The sequence below is a fragment of the Sphaerodactylus townsendi genome, linkage group LG04 (assembly GCF_021028975.2).
Source record: "Sphaerodactylus townsendi isolate TG3544 linkage group LG04, MPM_Stown_v2.3, whole genome shotgun sequence".
In the NCBI taxonomy this organism is placed as follows: domain Eukaryota; kingdom Metazoa; phylum Chordata; class Lepidosauria; order Squamata; family Sphaerodactylidae; genus Sphaerodactylus; species Sphaerodactylus townsendi.
Genome location: NC_059428.1, coordinates 28,540,382 through 28,552,425, shown reverse-complemented (window position 1 = coordinate 28,552,425; position 12,044 = coordinate 28,540,382). Strand labels below are relative to the sequence as shown.

The 12,044-nt window shown below is 46.0% G+C and overlaps 1 protein-coding gene across 1 annotated transcript in view; it reads left to right on the top strand.

The window, feature by feature from the left end:
* Window positions 1-4,598: 4,598 nt before the first annotated feature.
* Window positions 4,599-12,044, top strand: part of LATS2 (large tumor suppressor kinase 2) — a 49,977-nt gene continuing 42,531 nt past the window's right edge. The window contains exon 1 of the mRNA XM_048494640.1: window positions 4,599-4,821. The gene's annotated coding sequence lies outside the window, so the exon portion shown is untranslated. The remainder of the gene's footprint in view (window positions 4,822-12,044) is intronic.

The following is a 12,044-nucleotide window of genomic DNA, read 5'->3' as shown; positions in this document are numbered from 1 at the left end:
CTAATATAATTTAAAATGTATTTGAGATTTGCAGGTATTTGCCGATTGCAAAATGAACTGGTTGCCCCACAACATTCCTTCCGCACATAAATTTTCTAAGGCCTTAATTTTTAAAAACTTGATCCCAAGATGGAGTTTCCTTTCGCCTCCACCCCTGAAATAAATTCTTCTTGTTAACACTACTGGAGGTTTCAGATGAATTCTTATTAAGTAACTGGCTGCACAGTTGAAATACCAAGCATATTCTGTTTGTGGAGTAAGATTTTATTTTCTTTTGGAACATAGCAGTTTGGAATATTTCTTGTTGTTTTTCTAAAAAACCACTCTGGAGATAAAATACTCTGAATGTAAAAAATGCTCTGGATATACAACGGATCTGGCAGTGATTTTTAATGGTTCTGAGAAAAACAGGACAGTAGATCTTTGAATGATTGCAGACTGTAGTTATGAACTTGGCTCTGGATACCTAACCTCCAAACATATCTGTACAAATGATTGCACTTGAGCACTGAACTAACACGCCAGTCTCTGCTTAGAAATGGCGAACTTTCATCTCCCTTATGAAGACATTAATGTTCTATTATTCCCGTATGAACTCCTTACAACTGCCAGAAACCATTTTAAAGCAAGCAAACTATTTTCTGACAGGAAATAGCTCTGAAGCTCTGCAATTGTCAGCGGTGCCATGCAGTACTGTCCTTGAGTGACAGTGTGTGCAGCTACCCACTTTGTTCTTGTGTCCTTCACGTTTCTCACATCTTTCCAGTATTATTTTCACTTGTCAGGTTTCCCTTCCTTTATAATGTTTGTGTCAAGCTACTTTCTGTATTGGAAAGCCTACATTGTGGCATAGTGGTTAAAAGCAGGCATACTTTAATCTGGAGGAACCGGGTTTGATTCCCCACTTTGCTGCCTGAGCTGTGGAGGCTTATCTGGGGAATTCAAATTAACCTGTGCACGCCCACACACGCCAGCTGGGTGACCTTGGGCTAGTCACAGTTCTTCTGAGCTCGCTCAGCCCCACCTACCCCACAGGGTGTTTGTTGTGAGGGCGGAAGGGAAAGGAGTTTGCAAGCCCCTTTGAGTCTCCTATAGGAGAGAAAGGCGGATATAAATCCAACTCTTCTTCTTCTTCTTCTTCTTCTCCTCCTCCTCCTCCTCCTTCTTCTTCTATTTTCTATTCTTTTGATCTTTCCCATATTAGAATCCTAGAATTATAAAGCTGGAAGGGGCCATACAGGCTACTGAGTCCAACTCCCTGCTCAATGTAGGATCGGCCTAGAGTATCCCCAACAAGTGTTCATCGAGCCACTGCTTGAAGATTGCCGATAATAGGAAACCCACTACCACCCTAGGCAGCCAATTCTATGCCCACTATTAAATGTCTTCTAATGTTCAGCCAGTACCCTTCCACCCATAATTTATACCCATTATTGAAAATTCTATCCTCTGCTGCCAACAGGAACAGCTCCTTGTTCTCCTCTGATAGCCTTTCAGATAATTGAAGGAGCCATCATGTTCCTCCTCTGTTCCAGACTAAACATTCCCAAGTTCTGCAGCCTTTCTTCATGGGGCTTGATCTCCAGGTACCTGATCACGCTTGTTGCGCTCCTCTGCATCCGCTCTACACTGCCCACATCCTTTTTGAAGTATGGCCTCCAGAACTGCACATATGCACAGTGCATCCTGACCAATGTGGTGTATAGCAGGACTAAGACACCTTTATCGTTTGGATGTTATGCCCCAGTTGATATATCCCAAAACCACATTAGCCTTTTTTTGCCACTGCGTCACACTGACTGCTCATAATTAGTTTAAAGTACATCTGAACCTGTAGAACTTGTTCTCCTACAGTGTTGTCCAGAAGTGTATCCCCCATCCAATATGCATCGCTTCCTTTTTTTGTTACCCAGATAACTCTGCACTTGTTGAGCTGCATCTTGTTCACATCTGTCCACTTTTCCAGATTATTCAGATCTCATTGATTTATATCTTTATCTTCCGGAGCGTTCACTACTCCTCCCAATTTGGTGTCATATGGATATTTAATGAGTAGTCCCTCCATCCCAATGTCCACATCATTCATAAAAACATTGAAAAGTAGTGGCCCTAGAACTAAGCCTTGTGGCACCTCACTGGACTCCTCTCTCCAATCTGATGGCATGCCACTGACAACTACTCCTTGGGCATAGTTTTCCAACCAGTTCCCCATCCACCTAGCTATCCTGGAGTCTAGTCTGCAATGCTCCAGCGTACTTATCAGAACATGTGAGACCCTGTCATGTGCTTTACTGAAATCAAGGTAAACAACGTTGACAGCGGTCCCATGACCCACTAAGTTCATCACTTGATCAAAGAAGGAAACAAGGTTGGTCTGGTAGAACCGCCATGGTGGTGGTTTCCCCAGATCACCAAGTTGTCCTTCAGATACTTGCAGATAGATCGAGCCCTTTAAAAACTTCCCTGAGACAGAGGTGAGAATGACTGGCCTGGGTCCTGGGTCATCCCCCCTCCCTTTTTCAAAGGTATCAGATAACATTCAGCCAGATCTAGGCTTGTAGCACATTTCTCCAAGAGATCTTGAAGATGATATTCTGTTTATTCTACTTCCCTTTTTCATCTCCAGAGGAAAAGTTTACTCTTATCTGTGTCCTTTTTTCCACTCATGGTGCCATATCTCAGGATATGCCTCCACCAGTGATGGGACTGTCCTAATTTTATCACTCTTTGAAGCAGATCTATTTGTTAACAATTCCTACTTCCCTTTCTTTTCATTCCTTTCTTCCTTATCATCATCTCATGAATAAAAAATGAAATTTTAAAAAGAGGATTGCAGAATCAGACCAATGGTGGTGGTGTCCCACCATGTGATAGTGATAACAAAGTTTCACTTAACTTAGCATAATTGTAATAAGATTGTAAGATCAAGCTTGCATTCTTAAAATCTGATCACTGTTGTGTTGCTGGGTACAGAAATGAAGTCATTACAATCCTGTTTGGAGGTGCAATGTGGTTGTTAACAAGTAGGATTTTTAATGAAATAAACCTTGTGCAAGGAGAAAAGTAACACGATACAGTCCAGTTAATTTAACACAAGGAGTACTTGCAATGCCTTTCTTGAGTTTCCACATGCTCAAGAGCTCTTGGGATTTAACACCAAGTGTACTTGCAGGAAACCTACTAGGTTATGAAAATGAAAGCCCTTTCTTGCTCTTTGCTCCCCATCATCTGTTTAGCAGGGTTGGCTTTGAACATGATACTCCCACTTAGCTATTATGATTAACAATCATTGATAGATGTCTCCTTCATGAACATGTCTAACCCCCCCCCCCACCTTGAAAGCCTAATCGAAGTCTAATCAAAGGAGAAATTGGTTCACTCAGAGTAGGTGTGAGACATTTCCAACCAACAGCAAAAAGATCAGAATTAATTCCAGATAAATTGTACGAAATGAGATAGTGGAACAAATTAACAACTGTATGTAGGCTATTAATGCTTGTAGTGATCCAAGATCCCCTTTAATCCCTGAGAAGGACGAATTGTCTTGAATTTGTGAAGAATTATAATTCAGCACAGCAGTAACCCTGGAGGATTAAAATGTTCTGCCCACTGCTGTTTTTAGTGTCAGATCTGCACCCTTTTCTTCTTTTAACGGGGGAATTTTCTGTTATTGCCAATTTGGAGAGATCTTCACAATCCACTTTGGCTTTTCACCATCCTGGATAATTTAGTATCACCTGCATAACTGGCTGCCTCACTACTCAACTCCAGGTCACTTACAAATACATCATATAACAACTGTCCCCACAGAGATCCCTATGGGACACCACTCTCCCTTCTCTTAATCGCAAACATTCCGTATTTATTCTTGCTCCTCTGTCCCCTAACTAATTTTTCAGAGTTTTGGGAATATAACTTATTATTAACTTTTGGGAATAAGCATAAGCATAAGCATTTTATTGTCATTGTGCACGCACAACGAAATTTACAGCAGCATTCCTCGATGCACACAATTTCAGACTCATACATCATCCTCACTTTCTCCTTCCTCCACCCATCCCTACACAGCCCCAAATACATCAATATGAAGCAGCGGAGTTTAGCGGAGAATATTAATTTAGGTAACGTTTATGGGAATTTCAGATGGGATAGCCATAGGAGAAGAATGTAAACCAGTTTGGGTTCCCAATGGAAAGGTGAGGTATCACATCATATCCCATAAATATTAGGCAGCAGCCAACTAAAACAGAAATCCGGTGCTACTTCAAAGGCAAAAGAAAAAAATATTCCACTGCAAACATTCTTCCCGATCACCTGTAGTCATAAACTTCACAAGAACTCCAAAAGAGGGAACAGGCAGCACGCCCCTTTGCAGAAGTATCTCGCCGGCCGTCGACTCGGAAGCAAGCCCCGCCACTTTTCACCAGGGGCTCCAGTCCAAGGGAGAGCGGGCCGGCCGCAGGGCAAAGGGCTCCAAGAGTCCTCCCAGGGCCCCGCCCACTTCTCGCTCGACGAGTAGAGAGCCGCGAGCCACGCCCCCTTGGCTGGAATGCGAAGGGAGGGCGATGGAATGACGCCGGCGCTCGGGTCACGTGGCCCGAAAGGAATGCCAACAATGTAGCGAATGTCCCAACTGTGCCCTGCCGCATTCGGAGCCCGAGAGGGGGGAAAGAGGAGAATGGGGCAGGCGCTGCGGGTTGGGGGCGGCTGCCGCAGCGGGCACAACCGGGGGATCGCTGAGGCTGCCCCCTGACTCCCTAGTAGGCATCGAGAGGAGGAGGGCTGTGTGCAGGAAACCCCCTTCCTCCCTGCACCCAGGAGGTAAGAAAGGCTCCGGAGGGGTGGGGCAAGGCAAGGGGCTTCCCCCGGTGGGCGCAAACAGAGGTTGCCTCTCTCCCCGGCAAGCCAAAGCAATCGGTACTTTGTGACTGGCAAATGAAGGGGTTGCTGGCAGTGGCAACCGCGGGCGGAGCATCGAGGGGGGCTTCCCTGGGGGAATCCTTGGCACGCGACGTGCTTCATGTATAATATCCCGCGAAGGGGGGGGGGGGCGCATGCCATGGAGGGAAGAACAGCTCCTTCTTGGAAGCGACTCGAGGAAAGTTCCCGAGAAGGAGGAATTTTCGGCAAAGAAGCGGAAAGTGCCTCCCTTCGCTCTCCTTTGCCAAAATTAAAAATTTCCCTTCGTAGATACAGCCCGCGGCGGGGGGAGGGATAGCAGAAAGTCCCTTGGGATCTGACAGTGGGGAGGCTGGGGACCCAGAGATCAGTGCAGGGCGATGGGACGGGGGTCGCTCAGTGCGGGCGCCCCCCTTTTCCTTATAAAGGGGGGGATCTGCAAGTGGAGGCGTTCGGGCTAAAACTGGGCCCCGATCGGCGTTGGCCATCCCCAGCCCCGCGGCCAAAGTGGACGTGGAAAGTAACCTGTTGGCAGTAGGGGGTTAAATACGGCGCTGGCAACGCGCTGCCGGCGCTCCCCTTTCCAAAGTGGCCTCCTAGTTGGTGTCGGGTGCTTTCGTGGTTGCTGCGCCGCAGAAAGCAACGCAAGACGGAGGTTATTCCGGAGGGTGCCCCGATGGACTCAACCCCGCTTGCATTGTAACCCCTTTAACGCAGTTGCGGCGCCCAAAGGGCGGGTCTTGCACGCAGCAGACTCGCATCGGGGGATGCATTTCGGATGTGTGGATGTGGCACAAGAGTGCGCGAGGGAGGCTGACACCCGGAGCCCGTCCATGCTCGTTTCCGGGACAGTGAAGGGCTTGCTCCCGAGCCAGCGGCCCAGCTTCCAATTGCAGCCGCCAGAGACTCTCTGGCTTCGCCCTTCGGACAACCGACCCACCTCCCGTGGGCCGTGCAGGGGAAAGAGGGCGAGCCTCCGTCCGCCCGGCGCTGGGAGCCCTCGCCGGGCCTTGGGAAGGGGGCCGGGTGCGCGCGCCGGCCTGGCCGTCGAGAAATCCGCCCCGGGAAGGAGCGTGGCGCTCCAGGCCCTCTGTTGGGTCCCCGCCGGCGGCGGAGCAAACTTTGCGGCCCGCCCGGGCCCCTTTGTGCGGGGCTGAGCGCGCCTCACTGGCGTCTCAGGCCCTGGGCCGCGTAGAAACCGCGGCCCCCGCCCTGGCCTCCGCGCCTTTGCCTTCCCGACCTTTCTCCCAGGGCTGCGTGGCCGCCGAGCCGGGGCCTCCCTTGTGGAGACCGGCCTCTTTGCCCTCAGTCAGGCCCAGGCCCCGGGCCGGGTGAAATCATGACAGGCCTTTGGAAAGAAGTGGTATTTAGGGGAAAAGTGAAGAGACCCGCCCTCCTCTGCCTCCCCAACTGAACGTGTGGGATGCCGAAGTTTGATTTTACTTTTAATTCTTGTGTAAAAGAAACTACGCTTAGACATTTGGCTTTACAATAACGCTTTTTTGACATGGGGAGGCTACTTGGTGACACTTTGCCCTCTAAATCTGGGAACGCTGACCAGCTCCCCCCCCCCCCCACTGCCTTGACAGCCTTTCGGATGAAGGTGTCTGCGGGGAGGATTTCTGACACAATTCCAAATAGTAATTTTCTCCCAAGCACAAGACCAAAATCATGTGTCGCAAGGAAGGGGAAGGTTAAAATGCAACTGAAAACCTTTTTACAGTTTTTTAGCAGATATAGAAACTACATTTGTTTCTCGTGTGTGGATGCCAGCAGCAGGAGAGGGGCCATAAAGTAGCTTAAGTGGCCCATATGTACTTAGTTGAAAGCTTACCCTATGTAAGAAGAGATCTACTTGATCACACCACCTAGTCCAGTATCTTGGCTCACACAGTGGCCAGCCACTTGCCCTGGAGGGCCAACAACAGTACAGAGTCCTTTTTCTAATGTTGCCTTCTGGCACTGGTATCCAGAGGTTTTTGCTGCCTTGTATGTTTGATCCACTAGGAAAATTCTGGGTGCAGTTAATTTTTGCCTTAAACCTTTTATATTTTTTGGCAGACAGTGTTGCCTCTCATGAAAGGTTACTGACCAAGCTGAACCTTTCAGCCATGAATTAAAAACTGCATTTATTGTGTTGTGAGTCAGTATTTGATGAAGTAGGAAGTTGCCTTCAAAGGTTCAGCCACAATTAATGTAGACCTTTGATACATGGGACTTTTCATGAGAAGTTTGCTTTGGCTGGAGACTGAACATGAGAAACAGGGAGAGTGCTGGAATTGTGTACCTTTGTCAGAAACAGGATTGGACCCATGAAAAGTCTGTGTCACAGTAAATGTCTTTAAGATAGCACAGGACACTGTTCTTTTTGCAGTGGTACACTAGAGGGGCTCTAATTGTCCTGTTTGTTCTACAGGAATAAAAAGGAACATACAAAATGTAGCGGATCTTTTTTTTTTTTTTTGGAGGAACCTGTGTTGGTAGATGTATCAAATATGGAACTCTTCTTTGGGCAGAATGCTAAGAGGAAGTTAATTTGCCTAGATTTTCTGGAAAGCATGTATAACTTAAACTTATATGAGCAGATGGTGGTCCTGAATTCTGTAATTCTAAAAAAAATTACAAATTGTGTTCTGGGCTATGAAGTAGCATGATGGTTCTCACAGGTAGGAGATTAAGTTCAGTGATGCTCTGAGTGAGGTTCATGAATACGGGACTGTTGACATTCAAGGGCTTGGGATTCTGCCCAAAATCTCCTGATAGAAGGATTTGCATCAGCGGAGTGTGACTTCTTTGCTTTTCCCCTCCTGCTGCAGCTCAAAATGTCCCACATGCTGCACTTGGGGGACAGAGGACCCCCCCCAGAATATCAGGAGGGGAGAATTGGTAAAAATCTACTCCCTCATTTGTAGAAATCCTCTAAAGCAGGGGTCTGCAACCTGCGGCTCTCCAGATGTTCATGGCCATGCTCCAATTGGCCATGTTGGCAGGGGCTGGTGGAAATTGTAGTCCATTAATATCTGGAGAGCCGCAGGTTGCAGACCCCTGCTCTAACGGATCCCACCCATCATATGTATGGATGTGTCTCTACGGCAAGCGACTTCTATTTGCAGTAGTGGCTTGCTTTGCTCTGTAGTGGGTTTGTGTCTGATCGTCTGCCACTCTCAGTGTTTCCGTCTTAGGAGCAGATGCTGCATCTGCACACAGGTTATGCCAGGTCAAATGGGGATGTCTTTGGAGACATGTGGGAATGGTTTGCATCCTGTGTTTCTACATTTGTTTGTACATGTTGAGGTCGTGCTGGGACAATTGGGCTCTTGCTTTTCTCTTCCAACCTCTCATGAGAATTGTGTAATCCTCTGCTTTCTACATATGTCTGTTGCACTGGTGACTACATGCTAAAGCAACTGGCATCACAAGCAGGTCATCTATCAAATTTACTAGGTGTGGGATTAACTGTCACATGATCTTGTGGTGGGGGAATGAATCATAGAATCAGAGTTAGAAGAGACTCCAAGGGCCATCAAGTCCAACCCCCTGCAATGCAGGAACACACAAATCAAAGCACTCCTGACAGATGGCCATCCAGCCTCTCTTTAAAACCTCCAAGGGAGGAGACTCCACCACACTCCGAGGTAGTGCATTCCACTGTCGAAGCCCTTACTGTCAGGAAGTTTTTCATGATGTTTAGGTGGAATCTCTTAAACTAGGAGATTGCAACCAAATAGGGAAGTCCCAATGTTTATATCAATGGCGCAGAACAGAAGCAGAACAGGAACAGCCTTTTAAAAACAGTGCAGCATTTGAATTGTGGAAATTCAGTCCACCAACACATCTTTGGTGTAGCAAATTGTAGGATGGATATTTGACCTGTCTTCATTTCCAGGAGAATAAAGCCATGTGCCTTGACATATTTTTCTTGGATGTTTTTAATCCAAGGTAACAAGTCGGATTTATGTGGTTTGTACTTCAAATCCAGGGTTAACATCTAGTTAGTGTCTACGGCCTGGTTCACTATGCAGGAGAGTGAGGTAGTGGAATGAGCTAGATTTCACTGAGGGTGTTGAGTCACCTTTTAGAACTATTCCTTATTATAAGACATTCCTACAATTAGAAAGTTAACATGGCAATGAGATAAAAGAGGTTGAAACCCACCCACCCCCCAATGCTATGCTAGATTTCTATTTGCATGGATGTCTTTATTCAAAGGTAGAATCTGCTGGCTGCAGTTTGAAGTGGTGTGGTCCATTCTACCATCCCCTTGGAACACTGCCACTTCATTACCAGTTCATTCTCTTGCATTTGGAAGCCAGATCTAGAAATATTCCTGTTTCTTGGTTATTGTTATTCAACTAAGGGAGATTTCGCCAGTATTGGAAAGAATTGCAAAATCTGGCTCTCAAACCACAGTGAACCCTATGATATGCTAGTTCCAAAAGGAACATGGCATCCCAGGATAACACAGCTACTGCACCTTGAAAGGAGCAGTAGGCTGGCTGGATCCCTAGCCTAATGTAGTATTTGAGAACCTTATTGTACTGCTTTCAAAACCAGATCCTTGTGTCAATGTGGAGGAGAATGGTACCATCCATTCTCCTACTAGACTTGGGATCCAGTGTGACCCAGAAGGACCTCAGTGGCATCTCCGGCTTGTTTCCTCCTCTTCCTTGCTGTCTCCTGTCTGGGGCTGCAATGAGATCTCAGCCAGACATATGTCATCTGTGTACAACCAGCCCATGGATAATGTTCACATTGATTGCAGGTGGATTATACCTTCAGTTTTCTGCGAGGCAGCACGCTTCAGTTTTGTGTAAGGTTTTGATCCAAAAGCAATAGAAGATTCAATGCAGGCAACCTTTCCTGCACTTTTGGCTCTGATTGCATCTCACTTGTCCATACGAAGTACATGTTACTTTTTACCTGTTAGATCTTGTCTATTGTTGGGAGTGTTCTTGCTCCACATTGATAGTATCAGATACTCAATAACACAAAAGATAATGTACCATTCCACCCCCTTTGTTACCTCTTTTACCACCTCTTTCTTGAGCAGAAGATGCTGCTGCACAGAGGAGCAGTTTGAACTTTATGCTTGAACTTGGCCTGTTTTAATGGTTTATCTGGCTTTTTCTATTGATCATAAAGGTGGATTCCGCATGGGCCAAAAACTGGTGTGAAAATGGTGTGAAAACAGGGTAAATGGTTTAAACCAGTGTAAAAGGGTTTACACCGTTTTCACACCATTTTCACACCAGTTTTTGGCCCATGTGGAATCTGCCAAAGACGGTTTTAGCTCTGTAGGGTTTTTGACTGTGGCCAAAGTTGGCTGGTTTGGTGAAAATATTGGATAATGGGATTTCTTTGACTTGAAGTCAAGAAAGGAAGTGCTTTAAGTTTAAGTGAAATTTAACTTTTTGATCCTTCATTGTGTGGAATTCGAACTTGATTGTTACAATTGACAATTTAATAAAATTTAGTAGAAATCATGTTCTCATAGCTATCTAAATTTAGAATACTTTCCTGTGTGTAGTTAATTAATTTATCCACTGGAATCCATGAAGTGACTATCTTTAAGAAAGGGTCTAGGGGGGACCCAGGAAATTACAGGCCAGTCAGTTTGACATCTGTTCCTGGTAAATTAGTACAATCTATCATTAAAGATAAAATTATAAAACATGTAGAAAAGCAAGACCTGCTGAGGAAGAGTCAGCATGGCTTTTGAAGAGGCAAGTCCTGTCTTATAAACTTACTAGAGTTCTTTGAGGGTGTAAACAGGCAAGTGGATAAGGGGGAACCAGTGGACATTGTGTACTTGGATTTCCAAAAGGCTTTTGACAAAGTTCCTCACCAGAGACTATTGAGAAACTCAGCAATCAAGGAATAAGAGGGGAAGTCCTCCTATGGATTAAAAACTGGTTGAGGAACAGGAAACAAAGAGGGTGGGTATAAATTGAAAGCCTTCTCACAATGGAGAGATGTCGGAGTGGGTGTCCCCAAGCTGATCCGTTTTGGGACCAGTGCTCTTTAACCTATTCATAAATGACCTGGAAGTAGGGGTGGGTAGCGTGGTGGCCAAGTTTGCAGATGATACCAAATTATGTAGGGTGGTGAGAACCGCAAAGGATTGCGAAGAGCTCCAAGCGGACCTTGATAAATTAGGTGAGTGGGCTCAGAAATGGCAAATGCAGTTCAATGTAGCAAAATGCAAAGTGATGCACATAGGGGCAAAAAATCCAAACTTCACATACACGCTACAAGGGTCAGTGCTATCAGTCACAGACCAGGAAAGGGATTTGGGCGTCTTAGTTGATAGTTCCATGGGCATGTCAACTCAATGCATGGCAGCTGTGAAAAAGGCAAACTCTATGCTGGGGATAATTAGGAAAGGAGTTGATAATAAAACTGCAAGGATTGTCATGCCCTTATATAAAGCAGTGGTATGACCGCACTGTGTTCCGTTCTGGTCGTCACATCTCAAAAAGGATATCGAAGAGATTAAAAAAGTGCAGAGAAGGGCAACGAGGATGATTGAGGGATTGGAGCACCTTCCTTATGAGGAGAGGCTGCAGTGTTTGGGACTCTTTAGTTTGGAGAGGAGACTGCTGAGGGGGGATATGATTGAAGTCTATAAAATTATGCATGGGGTAGAAAATGTTGACAGACAGAAATTTTTCTCTCTTTCTCACAATACTAGAACCAGGGGGCATTCATTGAAAATGCTGGGGGGAAGAATTAGGACTAATAAAAGGAAACACTTCTTCACGCAACGTGTGATTGGTGTTTGGAATATGCTGCCACAGGAGGTGGTGATGACCACTAACCTGGATAGCTTTAAAAAGGGCTTGGACAGATTTATGGAGGAGAAGTCGATCTATGGCTACCAATCTTGAGCCTCCTTGATCTGAGATTGCAAATGCCTTAGCAGACCAGGTGCTCAAGAGCAGCAGCAGCAGCAGAAGTCCATTGCTTTCACATCCTGCATGTGAGCTCCCAAAGGCACCTGGTGGGCCACTCCAAGTAGCAGAGTGCTGGACTGGATGGACTCTGGTCTGATCCAGCAGGCTAGTTCTTATGTTCTTATGTTCTTAACATTTCCAGTGCCCCAGATGGAGTGTGATGTTTGTTATTCAATGTTTTAAAAGTACCCC